The sequence below is a fragment of the Myotis brandtii genome, unplaced genomic scaffold (genome assembly GCF_000412655.1).
Source record: "Myotis brandtii unplaced genomic scaffold, ASM41265v1 scaffold519, whole genome shotgun sequence".
NCBI classification, from domain to species: Eukaryota; Metazoa; Chordata; class Mammalia; order Chiroptera; family Vespertilionidae; genus Myotis; species Myotis brandtii.
Genome location: NW_005369782.1, coordinates 350,811 through 364,077, shown reverse-complemented (window position 1 = coordinate 364,077; position 13,267 = coordinate 350,811). Strand labels below are relative to the sequence as shown.

At 37.0% G+C, this 13,267-nt stretch overlaps 1 protein-coding gene across 4 annotated transcripts in view; it reads left to right on the top strand.

The window, feature by feature from the left end:
• Nucleotides 1–13,267, top strand: part of BBX (bobby sox homolog (Drosophila)) — a 293,824-nt gene that overhangs the window by 109,977 nt on the left and 170,580 nt on the right. For all 4 annotated transcript variants that reach the window (XM_014548659.1, XM_014548656.1, XM_014548658.1 and 1 more), the window contains one exon: nt 4,838–4,911. The gene's annotated coding sequence lies outside the window, so the exon portion shown is untranslated. The remainder of the gene's footprint in view (nt 1–4,837; nt 4,912–13,267) is intronic.

The window sequence follows — 13,267 nt, the reverse complement described above, 5'->3', positions numbered from 1 at the left end:
TCTCCACAGTGGCTGCACCAGTCTGCATTCCCACCAGCAGTGCACGAGGGTTCCTTTTTCTTCACATCCTCGCCAGCACTTGTCATTTGTTGATTTGTTGATGATAGCCATTCTGACAGGTGTGAGATACTTCATTAAATGCTTTTCTGTCGCTTAGCTTTAACTCTAGTGAGAGTACTAACATTTATTAAGCATTTACTGTATACCAAGCCTTTTGTATTTAAAATACCTTCTAATAATTTGAGTCACCCTTTAGAGGTGTAGGGATTGTTATCCCAGTTTTTCAGAAAATCTCAGCAGTTGGCTCAGAATTGGAGGGTAGGATTAAATGGTGGATATGGGTGTGGGTCCAAGGTCAGTATGCTTTGCTGTTAACTGTATTCTGCTATTTATGAGACCATGGAAAGAAAAAGGAAAAAAGAGAAAATTGCATTACTTTTTCATTTACCCACAATTTATGTTCCATTTTCTGATATGAACCTTGCACTTCAACCAGATCTGCCTTTTCCCCCTTTTAGCTGCTTTCCAGTATTGAAGCTTGACTTATCCTGTCTGTGCCTGTGCCTGTAGCACCATCCTCTGGCCCCTCTCTCCTCATCCCATTGCCACCAGTGCTTCAGGTTCTAGCTTTGTTCATTTCCTGCATAAACATTCCCTTGTGCATTCTAACTTTTAAAAAAATTCTTTGGTTACTATTTTGACATTATATATTTCTGTTTATTATTACCACTAAGTAACATGTATGTATGTATGCGATTACCTAACTAGATCATCAGCTTCCAGAAAACAGCTACTCATATAATGCCTTTTGCATTGTTAATACATAGTAGGTCTTTAATACATTTCTCAAAATGTAAAAGGTTATATCTGTTTGCATGACCTCTGAGAGCCAAACAAGGCCAGGTTACAGATAGGCGGTAGGTAGTTTTGAAAGCATACTTTTTCAATTGGTCATTATTGAGTAATGTAAGACCATGCCAAACAAGTTTTCTGTCTGCTTGCTAGTGCTTTCTAAAGCCTTACTGGAAAGTCCAAACAGATGGACAAATCTGGAATGACTTAGTAGTTGCTTTGGTGTGCTGTGGGATATCTAGGGAACACTTAAGACTTGTTTTGCCTTTTATTTATTGCTTTGTTTAAGGTTTCTTAACAGAAAGACTCTGGGTCATGAGGAAATGCAACAGTGGGGGTGGGAAGGTAATAAAGAGGTACTTCAGATTTGCATTTTCTTTAAGAGATTTTCATTCTCTAGAGCCAAGACTTGTAATTTCGGTGAAAAATTGGTGCTTGGCCAAAAATGCCTGTGAAATAGCTATGATTTAAGCTTTAACTGTAAAGATAGGCGGGGTCGCTGATTTTAACAAGTGTTGTCTTCTTTATTCATGCTTTCTATTGTCACTGTCTTATCAAATATGAATAAAAATAAATGCTTTTGTTAAAAAGCATATGTACATATGTATATTTATATAATGTCTATGTGGATATGGGTATATACAGGGTGTCCCAAGAATTCTATACATACTTTAACAGTTGATAGCTCAATTTTGAAAATGAAATGTATTTTAATAAACACTGCCTTTATAATTACTCAAAGTGTGTGTATACATTTTTGGGGACACCCTATCTATGTGTGTGCATATGCATATATATCTCCCTGCAGTTATCCTTATCTATATGAAGGTATTTGATTTTAGAAAATGATTTGACAGGAGGCCAGACTATCCGCTTATCATTTCTAGGAAAAACATTCCTTGCCCTGTGGTGAATCCGAATTGCATTAACAACTGGTATGCATTTTCAGTACCATATTATTGTATAATGTACCTGATGCTACAATTGAGGAGATTAAAGAAATATAGAGTATAGTGGGTTGGTGAGGACCTTCTATACACACAGGACAGGGAAGGCTTTAGTTAAATAATGAGAATTTTTTTATTTTACTATAAATATATGTTAAAATTTTATTTGTAAATATATAGTATATAACAGAGTAAATTGAGGAACATATAAGAATTGTGTTCATGTAAAGAAGCAGTTTTATGCTTATGAAAACCTACATTGTAAAGTGGAGATTGGAATATCTAATTGTTGGGAAAATGGAGGCAGCTAGTGAAAGATTGGATATTAAGACTGTTATTTGTGACTTGGCCTTGTTTTGGCTCTCAGAGGTCATGCTGACTCTTAGATTAGAAATGCAGCCTCTTTCAAAGCATAAACCTAAATTGAAAGTAATAATTTTAAAATTTGCTTTCTCGGGTGCTCCACTTTGTTTTCTTCAGGTGGAAAAGCATGAGTACTCTATTTTCAGGAGGATGAGGAAAACATTTTATTTCCCTTTCTTCTAGTAGTGTGGCCATTTTTGTTGTTGTTTCTGGTTCCATAAATGGAGAAGCATCTTTACCGTGCCTTGTATCATGCCCAGCAATGTTTTTTTTTTAATTTGAATGTAATTGTTCCTTAGCAAATAATTGCGGTCTGGAATGAATTTTATTGAGCTTGATTGAATTAGGGTTATGTATGAAAATGAGTTAGTTAAAGCTTAATTTATTACCCAGAGAATTGATGAAAACATCAGAAAAGCAGTCATTCATGGGGATTAAATATTATTCCATGTAAGTGGGCAACCTGGTTGCCTTGGAGTCCCTTCAGTACTGACTAGGTAGTTGTGACATCAGGGTGCAAAACATACAGCGTTGGCATAGAAGGGGATTTTGCCATGATGTGACTTTGAATGTTATATTGGACATTAGCTCTAATTGGAAGTCTGCCTCATTGTAAGAAGTAGCACCTCACCTTTTTCAGTATAATTAGCTTTTCAAAACATAGCACCTTAAGGGGCACTGTATAAGCTGTGCCAGAAAGCCAGTTGCTTTTGGAATATTTCAATGGTAGCTTAGGCCAGATCTTTAAGATACTAGCACCTGAAAAGCCTATTTGTGGTAAGAGGCAAATAATAGATATTTAAGAGGTGGCTGTCCGACCTGCCATGATGAAGTTTTTCAGAGGGAATCCTGGGCTGTGCCAGATCAGTGTTAGCGGCCTGGGTGGGACATAAGAGGCTTTGTGAAGGAAGAGGGAACAGGTTTTTAATGAGACAGTGGGAACTAAGTCATGGGGAGTCAGGAATTCAAGGTCCTATGTGGACGGTGAGAGTAGGGGTTGAGATGAAGTCAAAGTGGGACCCAGTGAACACAGAGAAGAGTGAGTTGGCTCAGGTGAAAATCTGCCCTGGCTTTGGTCAAAGGGGACATTCAAATCACTATTTTGCAGGGTTGTGTTCACAGGTTAGGCCATTCGTATGGAAAATCTACTGGAAACAGCGTGGGTTGGGTAAACAGTGATAGCCAGGTTGATAGAGACTCAGATATGGTGCCTACCTGCCTCAGAAAAGGAGCAATGGCCTCTGCCAGCACTTCTGTCTGGGAAAAAGCTACCCCTACAGCTCTCACCCTGATGCCAGACAACTTAGTTCTTTCAGGTATGTCCCTGGTGCCTTTCAAGCTGCTGCCCCAGCAGTGGAGCTCAGAGGGAGTGAGCCCAAGTTAGTCTCCCTGGGGGCCCTTTAAGAGGAATGCCTGGGACTCCAGCAGCCCTACATCTCCCTCAACCTCAATTCTCAGCTGGGTTTTACAGCTAGAACGTATGGGGGACTTCACATCAAGGCTTGGAGGTGAAGAATAAAAATTCGGAGGATTTCTCAGCTGCTGAGGTCCCCCCTGAGGAGCAAGGGGTCCCAGCGCCACACCAGACCCCAAGCCCTGGGTTTCAGTAGCAGGAAGAGATTTCATCTTTATATCCTTAGTTGTAGGACTTATATTCAACTAGATTTCAGGTGGTTGTTCTGTAGTGTATTTGTAATTTTGATGTGGTTGTGGGAGAATGCAAGTACTGCATTCACCTACATGGCCATCTTGACCGGAAGACAATCATTACACATTTTTTACATTTAATGTATATGAGCCAGTTTTTTTCTTATCAAAGTGACTAATTAGGTAAAAACTTTAGCCAAGCCATAAAATAAGTTAATAGTTTTGATAAAGCTGTAAGAGAATAAGTGATGCCTGATTTCTAGTGTGTTACAGTGTACTGATCATAAAGATATTGTTATAATCTGCAGGAGGCAGTAAATTGTCTTAGTTGACTGTGAATTTAGTATAATTGAAGCACCCTAGAAGCTAAGTGAATGTCTCACATAGAAACTGAACTTAATTCTTAAAAATGATAAATTTAGGTATATGTTTATATTTGCAGTATAATGTAAAATGTTTAATTTGTTGGACACCCTTTTGCTACATCACTTGTAGGTAGAATGTAATTTTTTATTACCAGCTTTTCTCTATTTGTGTGTATCTCCCCACTCATTCATTATCTTGCTCGGCTCTTGATCTTTAAAACATATAAAAGATAAATTATAAGATATTAATATCCAAACCATAGTCTATCTGGGTTGGGCCAATCATTTAAAATAATTTAAAAGAGCTAGTCAGGATGCCAGTATAACATCATGTTTTTTCAGGGGATTTGACTGTAATTCTACACTTGATTTAGCCAAAAAGCTGAGAGGTGATTGTCTATAATTCTTTGTAACTTTTATCTGAGAATTCCCCTGGAGTAATTTTAATGACTTTTTTGTTGTTGTTGTTAAAGTTGACAAAAATACTTTAGTCTGCTTTTTCTAAATAGTGTTAACATAGAGATTTTAAATAAATTGGTTTTGATGGTTTGGCCCTTAATTTATTTTGGGGGGATTATTTTGATAAAGGGCAATACGTGTTAGCTTTGTTTGAAAGGCATTCATGGCTCACCATTTTAACAGTTTTCTATGGCTCTTTCACAGAATCCTGCTGCATCACGGAAGCTGGGAGTTCTGATGTTCCATTGACATCACAATGGAAAGTCTTGACCTGACCGGTAAGACCAACACTGCAGATGCCATTTTCTTTACTTACCTCAAGCAGCCAAGGACTGACTACATGCCCTCAGAGCTGATCTCAACTTTTTCTTATCTGATGGATTCACTTTCCTTATTGCTCAGGGAAGTGTGATAATTGTCTTTTTTTTCCTTGTCAATTTCATTATATTTTTTAAAGTGACAATCTCCATCATCAAGTAAGTTAAATTTTTCTTTAAAATCATGAATTTATATAACTTAACTGTTTCAGAGTCTTTAATTTGTTTCTCCACAGTAATGTACTGTTGGTGAAAAATAGATTTATTTAAGCCCTGAATATCTAGAGGTTACTAACATTTCTAAATACCAAATTGGTCTGTTCCCGAAAGCTATTTTTTGTATTGCCTTAGGCTGTCAGTGTCAACGTCTTATGGAAGTGTTCTTTTTTTACCTATTAAAAACAATAGAGGTGTATATAACAACATTATGAAACTGTTTTGAGGATGAAAATCACACAATGAAGAAAAAGTTGAGATTGCAAAATACATACATGTGACAAATTATATCAAATTCTTAAACTCACAAATACTACAACTGTCCTCTTGTAGATAAGTTATTTCAAAGTTGTTTCTTTAGGAAAAAAATTTTAATGGGATAAAATATAGCAATAACATATTAACATTACTTTTAGTAGTGGTTACTTATGCATTCAGTCTTCTCATTTGAGAATAAAATGTATGATTACTTTACTGGTACCTAATACTTGATGGTGAATTGATGATTTACAAGACCAGGGAATTTGATGTAAATTTAAATGAACATATATAGAAAATATAGTGTAGTTCCATTTTCAGGGCATGAACTTATTTTTTAATTATCGTTAATTGAAAATAAATCTTAAATATTTTCTGTTTTTAAGTATTTTTATTTGTTAGCTTATTAAATCTGTCTAGAATATCTGTGTTAGTTTCTTGTTTTAGTAACTATATGATTGATGTGGATTTTAATATGTGAGCATAAATATAAGGCCTCTGACACTTTCCTCTGAACATCATTGTATAGGATTGTACACATAGTAAAAATGTATACAATTTAGCTTGAATGTGTATTTACTGGGATTTTTAATACCCAACAAAATCTTAATGCCAATGAGAAGATTGGGATTTAGTTATTTCCTCTTTTCTGTGCTATCCTTTAAGACAAAATAAGTTAGAAAAACATATTCTGGATTTAAGAATGCCAGTTAGGATACAGTTGATTATGGTTTTACTGAATCAGCAAAATATACTATAGAATATTTGAATATTGATACTTCAATTTCAAATCAGGGAGTTGAGCATAGTGAGGTTTAAAGAAAATTCAATTTTTATCAGTATTCTGAATTTGCTAAACATGAATACATATATGAAAAGTAAAGCAGGACACCATCTGACCTGTTTAGAAAACTAAATTGTTATTCAGCATTAGTACAACAGACTTTACTTTTAATCTTTGATTTCTGAATGTTAATCAGATTATTTCAAGAAAAATACTTTTATTGACTAGCAGAAATTGACAGAAATTCAAGTTGCTGATAACATTTAAGAAGATCAATTATCTAATACCATATGCTTCCAGCTTCCATAGATGTTCATCTTAAATGCAGTATTAATTAAGAAATAGAAAAGATACCATTCAAAATCAGGAATAATTTAGGAAACAAATCCTGGAAAATGTTTTGTGACAAAAGGATGCCAGGGTCCAATAAATCTAGAAGACATGCTATATATCATTCAGCTTAGGCAAAGTTATGTTTCATTATCCAAAGAGTTCCCAAATTTTAGTGATTCATAGCAGCGAACATTTCTCACCGTGTTTATATTTCTGATGAGTCTGCTGCCACTCTGCTCCCTTGTCCTCTTTGTTCCTGGGCCAAAGCTGAAGGAGCAGCCTCTTTGGGATGTACAAATATTGTGACAGAAGGAGAAAGGGATGGTTGTAGAAATGGAGTCTCTTAAAACTGCTGCGTGTAAGTGGCACTACCTCTTATGTTTCCTTAGCCAAGGCATGTCACATGGGCAGCCCTCATGTCATAGGGTAAGAATGGCCTTTTAAGAGAGATGTGATAAGGGAAAGCTGATAGGGGGGCATAGTGTATATTTTTACTATAATATCTAATAATATAAATAATCTCATTTATAACTCTTCTAGAAAGAGTACACAGGTATAATTAGCTTCCAAGAAGTTCTGTAGTAAATGTGTCTGTTTAACATATAAAAGTATTTGACCATGAATCCTTTTGTTATTACATGGAATACTTTGACCTGTGATACACTATCTCTGACAAGTTTTAAGGAATGAGGAATTGATACAATTCAGAGTTTCTTGATGTTTTGAACATGAGGACTTTTTCCACCCTATAGTGAGGGTTTCTTACATTACGGTTTTTATAAGTAGTTTTAAAATGAATTAAAATTACTATAGACTGGACCATCCATAGTTTGCATCCAGGATTAGAGAAGAGAGGAATGATGATACTAATAATAATTTCTTATTTATGTTTAATAGATTATAGAACTTTGACAAATGTCAAATTTGATATTACAAAAATAATGAGAAAATGATGCTTTGCTTTTTCCTGTAGAATATAATAATTTTCCTAGATTATAGTACCCAAATACCTTCACTTAAAATCACTTTCAAGAATTGTTCTAGAAAGAATGCAGACAATTGTATACCGGGAGTTTTCTCAGGTACCCCAGCTGACGTCATATTTATTGTACATTGCTTTATTGGCTCCTAAGTCTTACAGAAAATTACTAGGCACATAGAACTCCTGAGCCATATTGATTTGATTAGCTCCGCAGGTATTATAAAACATTGCTACCAGGCCTGTGTGGTTAAGGTGGTGTAAAAACCTAGGAGTATATAAACAAAGCTTTGTTTGATAGTTTGTAGTTTCTTGCGATTAGGGGAAAGGAACATTCTTAGATATCTATCTGTTGATTCAGAGGAACAGGCATAAATTCTAATTCTAGCACTTTTTAGTTGAAGGAATTTGGGCAATCATTTAACCTCTCTGAAATTTTGTGTTTTCCTCTCAATATGGGATAATGATCTCTACATTGTGAGATTGTGGTGATTAAGTGAGGTAATTAGGCTAAGTGCCTGATACAGTACCTGGCACATGGGAAGCACTTAAGAAATAGTACTTAAAAAAGAAAAAGAAAAATGTGATCAAAATTCAGGAATCTTGAATGCACTATAAAATACCTTTAAAACATCTGGCAATGAGTATGTTTGTGTATTTGTGTATAAACACACACATACATTTATCTCTAAGAGTTTTAAAAAATTGTCCTGAATGCTTAAGAACCTATGTATTCTTCTACAGTTCTACTGAAAATTGAAAGTGGCTTTATCCTGATCAATGAAAGGGTAAATCCTATAGAATATTATCCATCCTATGATTTAATAATTCACTTTTTGCCACTGAGAATGTAGAAGTCCTAAGGAAAGAATGATTGCCCAATGTGGATATATGGCTTCACTTTGAATATTAATGAGGTCAGAATCAAAGAAATAAAATTTTGGATTCTTTAAATTTGTTTTTAACTTTTATTGATTTTAGAGAGGAAGGGAAAGGGAGAGAGAGATAGAAACATCAATGATGAGAGAAAATCATTGATCAGCTGCCTCCTGCACGCCTCCTACTGGGGAACGAACCCGCAACCTGGGCATGTGTCCTTGACCAGAATTGAACCTGGGACCTTTTAGTCCTCAGGCCGACACTCTATCCACTGAGCCAGACCAGCTAGGGCAAATTTTATATTCTTGAGACAAGGTACAAGAACGGGAGATAGCGCCACGAAAATTTTTTTTACCATATAGAGCAAATATTGGGCTTCAAAATTCAGCATTTCTATTTCAAGGTCTTTTTGTTACTATTTTCTAATGAGGGTTAAATTATTTAGACTCCTTTGAGGACTTTTCTATAGACTTTGCCTGATCGTACTGTCAATCAGGCGCAGCATGGTGATATCTCTTATGGTGGAAAGCTTTATGCTGTTTCTAAAATGACAAACTCATTTGTTTAATTTCACACATATATGAAATTTTGGGGGGTGAATTATTCTTCAAGTTGGTCCAATCCCTTCTCTCTCTCTCTCTCTTTAAAAAAATATTTTAATGATTGTTTACAGAGAGGAAGGGAGAGGGAGAGAGTTGGAAACATCGATGAGAGAGAAACATCGATCAGCTGCCTCCTGCACACCCCCTACTGGGGATGTGCCTGCAACCAAGGTACATGCCCTGACCGGAATCGAACCTGGGATCCTTCAGTCCACAGGCCAACGCTCTGTCCACTGAGCCAAACCAGTTAGGGCCAATCCCTTCTATTTTATAAATGGACTAGAGGCCCAGTGCACGAATTTGTGCATGGGTGGGGTCTGACTGGCCCTGCCCCAATCGTGGCGGATGAGGGCTGGGCCTGTTGGGAGGAGGAGAAGGGGGGAGGTTGGCTTGCCAGCCCACCCTGATTGGGGCCATCAGGGCCGAGACGGCTGGGTGGAGGGGACGAGGGCGATTGGCCGGTGGGCTCTGCCCCTGAATGGGGTGGGGTGCCGATTGGAGGTCAGTGGCCGAGGGAGGGGCCATGGGAGGTTGGCTGGCCAGCCACACCCCTGATTGGTGTGTGTGGGGGCGATCAGGGGCAGAGCTGGCTGTGGGGAGGGACTGCGGGCTGATAGGGATGTTGGGGGCTGTTCGGGGGTGGGGCCAGCCATGGGGAGGGGCTGTGGGCAGTGGCCCGGCTGGCCCTGCCCCCGAATGGGGTGGTCCAGGCCGATCGGGTGTGGAGCCTGCTGGGGGGGAAGGGCTGCGGGGTGGTTGGCTGGCAGTCCTGCCCTTGATCGGGTTGGGAGAGGCCAATCAAGGGTGGGGCTGGCTGCGGGGAGGGGACATGTGAGATTGGCCGGCTGGCCCCACCCCCTAATCTGGCTGGTTCGCTGGCCACAGTGGGCGTCATAGTGACAGGTTGTTCTGGTCGTTACGGCGTTCTGGTCGCTGGCTTTTTATATATATAGATTATCTTTGTAATGATCAGCCACTCATTTAGCTGGATTACCAGTAGAGAAAAAGTACCTCAAGAATATAACCTCCTCATTATTAGAGCTTATATAATTTGCTTGGGCTGCCAAAAGAAAATACCACAGACTGGATGGCTTAAACAACAGATATTTTTTCACAGTTCTGGAGGCTAAAAGTCCATAATCAAGGTGTGGGTAAATTCTGTTTTTGGCAAGTGTTCTCACTTATTCTTTTCTCTGTGCATGAGAGGACATTTCCTGGTGTCTCTTTCTTTTATAAGGTTACCAGTTCTGTTGTGTAATGACCCCACCCATTGGCCATATTTAATTAACGTTTACCTACTTATCGGGTCTGTCTTCAAATATAGTCAGTTGCATTGGGGTTCAGAGCTTCAACATAGAAATTTTAGGGCAACCAATTCAGTCCATAACAAAGGTCATTGTTTTTCTCTACAATGAGTTAACTGAAAGCTAAAAACACACACATATGCATATACACACAAACAAAATATATGAATAAGAAAACCTGGTTTATTTAGTCATCTAAGATTCTAAAATATCTTTGGATCTTTGAGGTGGGAGACATTTGAAATTATTGAATTAACATTTATTCCACTTTGAAGTCACTGTGCATGAAAATGAGTTTCTTACAAGTGAAGGAATCAAATCTATAAACTTGAAAATCAGAGCGTTCTGTATAATGAAGGAATTACATTATTATAAAAATTAATTTCCATGTGTATTTGTTGTTATCCAGGAATAGAATGTATTTAAAAATTAGGTTAAGGAATAAAATAATTACTCTTGGGTTATGGTTATATCAGTTTCCACTTACTTATAATCAAGCCAATTCACATTTTTTTCAAGATACTATTCTTTTATTTTGTGAATCAGTTGTGAATTCAAGCAGAGAATTGTATATACTTAAGAGTTTGGTAAACAGAAAGAAAATATTGTGTATTTTAAAAATAATGCCAGCAGAATTCAGGGAGTCTGAAATCTGTTATATCTACCTGTTTATTGTCTTTACTCACTCCCTTTAAAAAAAATTCATTTTCCCTGCCTCTTGCCCTTCTTTATTCTGATAGCGGCTCTCAAGTCAGGTAATGGTTGTTTGAATTTCTCAGTGGTCTAAATGGAATTCATTGAATGTATAGTATTTCTTAATTTCTACTTTACAGTATTATACTTTTTCTTTTGGATAAGTCAGTTGATGGATGTTTGAGATAAGTGATGGGTAAATTTACATGTTGGATATTGATATAGGCTCAACCAAACTTAGTATTTTATCTTTGAGCATTTTTTAAAAATGTGTGTGTGTGTTCTATCTAGAATAATTTCAATTTATGGTGATTTGATGCCTATCCAAAACATAAAATATAATCAAAAGGAAATAAACTTTTGTGACTTAAATGCTTGATTGGTAAAATTGATCATCCCACCTTGTGTGTTTATAGACTAAAGGATAAGCTACTAGAGTAGTGATCTAGTTTTGTGAGTGCCAGTTTAATTGGTTGAAATGTATCTTAATTTTTTCATCTACTCTTGATTTCAGTTTTCCCCAAAAGCTATGTTCAGAATGATTCAAACTCACAGCCCTATATATATAGTACATGTTAGCAGTGTTTTTCTTTTCAACAGTAGGATCAGTAGGATCAATCTACTGGTTGTGGAATTTACTAGTTAAGGACAGTATAAATAAACTCAGGAATGACTTCACTTCTTGCTTTAATATTACTCTGAAAGGTAGTGAATGAATTAAGTATTTTTATATCAAAGTCGATATTTCCTCTGATCTCTATTATAGAGAAGTGTGTTTCCCCAGGAAAATAAATTAATATAATGGGAAAAAAATCTTATAACATTTTTCTTAGAATTTCTGTGCATTTTAGTATAAAATATGTACTGTGTTTACTGGGTATTCTGTATATACACATGTAATGTTGTATATATGAGTGTATACTCCTAGTTTTTTAAAATATCCTCTTTGGAAAGCTAAGTAAGTTAAGTTCATGCTAGATAATGTTTTCTTCATGGCTGTATCCCCAAAACCTAGAAACAGTGTCTGGCATATGGAAGTAGCTTAGTAAACATTTGGTGAATTAGCACTACAAGTTTTTACATTTCATTAATCCTATATGCCATTGAACCTGGTGTTAATAAGCATCTCCTGCTCTACCTGGAAATTATTTTTTTCCAGTCTGAGTTCAGAGAGAGGAATGTTCTTCAAAAATAAATGTTTCTCTGTGTCTTTAAGTTTGCAGTTAGTCCTTTAATTAATAAATATTAGTGGGTTTAAGAACTTAAAATGAGCAGCAGAAATTTCTGGGTATCTGTTGGCTCATTTGTAGTGTACCCTGTAGTGTGGCTCAGCTGGTTGGGTGTTATCCCATGCCCTGAGAGGTGGCTGTTTTGTTTCCTGGTCAGGCACATATTCAGGTTGCAGGCCCAATCCCAGTAGGGGGCATGCAGGAGGCAGCCGATTGATGTTTTGCGCTCTCCCATCCATGTTTCTCTCCCCCTTTATCTCTCTCTTTCTTTCTCTCTCTCTCAAGAAAAAAATACAAAACAATAAAAACCGTTTTTAAAAAAGCTACCACTAATTTATAAAACAACAATAAAGTACCATTGATGTGGTGAACCCTGTCCTAAGTATTTTCAGTTAGGCCACACTAATTACAATAAAGAATTTCCAGATTAGAGATAAGGTGTTAGGTGTATTCACATGCAGAGTAATATATGCCCATTTATCCATCCAGATACCACTTGGATGAACATGTACATGAAACTCTGAACTCTTCCTTCAAGATAGTTTTTAATTATCTATTTTCAGCATTATTAGAGTTACCAAGTCATCAATTAGGTGTATTACCCTATATAATAAAAGTCTAATATGCAAATAGACCCAACAGCAGAATGACTGGTCTCTATGAGGCGCAATGACCACCAGGGGCCAGATGCTCAACGCAGGAGCTGCCCCTTGGTGGTCAGTGCACTCCCACAGCGGGAGCACTGCTCAGCCACAAGCAGGGCTTACAGCTGGCGAGTGCAGCTGCGTTGACGGGAGCCTCTCCTGCCTCCGTGGCAGTGCTATGGATGTCCTACTGACGGCTTAGGCCAGTGAAGGCGAACCTTTTGAGCTCGGCGTGTCAGCATTTTGAAAAACCCTAACTTAACTCTGATGCCGTGTCACATATAGAAATTTTTTGATATTTGCAACCATAGTAAAACAAAGATTTATATTTTTGATATTTATTTTATATATTTAAATGCCATTTAACAAAGAAAAATCAACCAAAAAAAATGAGTT